The sequence below is a fragment of the Ranitomeya variabilis genome, chromosome 3 (genome assembly GCF_051348905.1).
Source record: "Ranitomeya variabilis isolate aRanVar5 chromosome 3, aRanVar5.hap1, whole genome shotgun sequence".
Classification (NCBI taxonomy): Eukaryota; Metazoa; Chordata; class Amphibia; order Anura; family Dendrobatidae; genus Ranitomeya; species Ranitomeya variabilis.
In genome coordinates, this window is record NC_135234.1 from 63250576 (window position 1) to 63252944 (window position 2369).

The following is a 2369-nucleotide window of genomic DNA, read 5'->3' on the forward strand; positions in this document are numbered from 1 at the left end:
ATTATATGACTCTCATCCCAGGCTGGAGCAGCAGGTTTGTCAGTACTCGGTGGTGCGGGGGGTGGCACTGACATTTTGTGAAAGCCTGGAGGCCCCGCATATCCATTCCTGCAATGCGGCACCTTCCGGAAAAATGGCAGCCTCCGGCGGCGTATGTGTAACTCCCCAGGTAACCGGTTGATACAGTGGCATTACTTTCCTCACGGGGAAAGTGATGTCATGTTTGGAAGCGAGGAAGGATCCCTTTAACAGGTATTCAGCACATACAACACTGTTCTGACTCCAGGCCAGAAGGGGGAGCTCTACACCCGATTTCAGAGGAGCTGCTCTCTCTGGTCGGGAGGAGGAGTCAGTTGCTAAGCAGTTGCTAGGCAATTGGGGAGAGTTAGTCAGTTGGTGAGAGGAGAGCGAGGAGTGAGAAAGGAAAGCTGGGGCCACGCAGACGAGTGATTCTGCAGCTCCTGGGAAGGAAAAAGAGAGCAGAGCAACTGGTAAAGAGACTGAAAGGAGGAAGGAGCAAAGGCGAAGTGAAGAGCTGGAGAGAGAAGTTGTGACTGAACTTCCTCCACCTGAGCGCCGATACTGGTAGCCGGAGACCGAGGTTGTGGGGGTAACTTCATGCCCCACGGCAGAAACCGGAGGACAGCTAGATGTCAAGTTACCTGTCCACCATTAACACCCGAGGACACAGTAACAGATAGAGCCCGGGTTGTGATAGAGATCCTGTAAAAAGGCTTGAGTTATCTGTCGTACGGGTTATTGTCCTACCTAAAGGGGGACAGAGAGAGAGAATGTGTGGACCTTGTGTGAGGCCTAATGCAGCAAGGGACTACAACACCAAAGCGCTAGAAGGAAGGCTTCCAACCCCACCTGGTTATGGGGATTCTTGAGACGCTTCCAAGTCAGCCGGACCACCACCAGCACCTGTGATCCGGTACTCTGGACTGTGGCTGCCTGAATCATACAGTAAAGAGGTAAAGAGACTGCAACGCTGTGTCCTCAACTTCTTTCTACACCACCTACCACCTGTCCCTACTACACCGGGAGCCCTGGGGACCCAGCTTCACCTGTGGGAAGCTATACCATCCCTGGTGCCATAACATCACCCCAGTGGACCCCTTTAAGCAGTGTTGGTCACCCCTGACCGAATACCACAGGTGGCGTCACGAACAAACTTTATTTCACAAACCCCATTAAAGACTTTTCCCCTAACATGGGCGCCCAGGGCCACCGCCATGACACATCCCTTTAAGTACCGGATCTGGTACCGAGTACTCCCCAGCCCTGGCGGGCATTCCACATGCGCAGATTGAGATCTCGGTACCGAGATCTCAGGACAAGATCTAATTGCCGAGATCTCAATCTGCACATGCGCTGCCTCCGGCGACCATTTTCCCGGAGGCTACCGCATTGCAGCAATGGATGTGTGGGGCTCCAAGCTTTCACAAAATGTCAGTGGAGCCCCCCACACCACCGAGCACTGCTGAACCTGCCACATCAGCCTGAGATGGGAGTCAGATCATCGCCCTGCAGCACCGGACCACCGAACACGCACTTCCCAGGACAGGGACGGCAGAATTTTTTTGGGGAAAACTGCATCTTATAGTCCGAAAAATACGGTATATACACTGTAAATATACATATAAATTAAAGAAAAACTGTCAAAAGTTTGGCCAGAAGAATGCCAGCCTCATTTGATTTGCAAGAAATTAAAGTGTCTCAAAATATAGAAAATTTGTAGGTTGGTCGATAGTTAAAGAAAATAAATGGTGAGGGGCAATAGTATGAATTTTGCACTCTCTATAAGTTAGTCTTCTAAAGGACAAAACCTACAAAAAACAAAATGATCATATACCCTAAGGCTAGGTTCACATTGCGTTAGGGCAATCCGTTAAGCGCATAGCGCTAGCGGATTGTGCTAACGCAATGTTTCTCTAGGGTCCGAGTTCGCCATCCCCGCTAGCGCAGATCCCCGATCTGCGGTAGCGAGGAATGGACCTCGGGCAAGCAGCGTCCGAGGTCCGTGACTAAAGAACGGCACATCGCTAGCGCGTGCCAAAAATGGCATGCGCTAGCGATGCGCTACAGGCAAAAATAACATTGCTGTCAATAGGTGCGCTAACGGACCCGTAGCACAGCGTTAATTGCGACATTTTCGACGTGCAACGCAGTCCGTTAGCGTTAACCCATTAACGCAATGTGAACCTAGCCTTATGCAACTAAATAAGTAAAAAAGCAAAACTGAATTTCAATAACATAGGGTTCTTAGTAAACACTGTTTTTGATTTAAAAAAAAAGCATAAAAAACATCCCACCAGTGGTAAGATGACTTTATTTGCGACGGTACTACACGGTCTAATATTAAAATC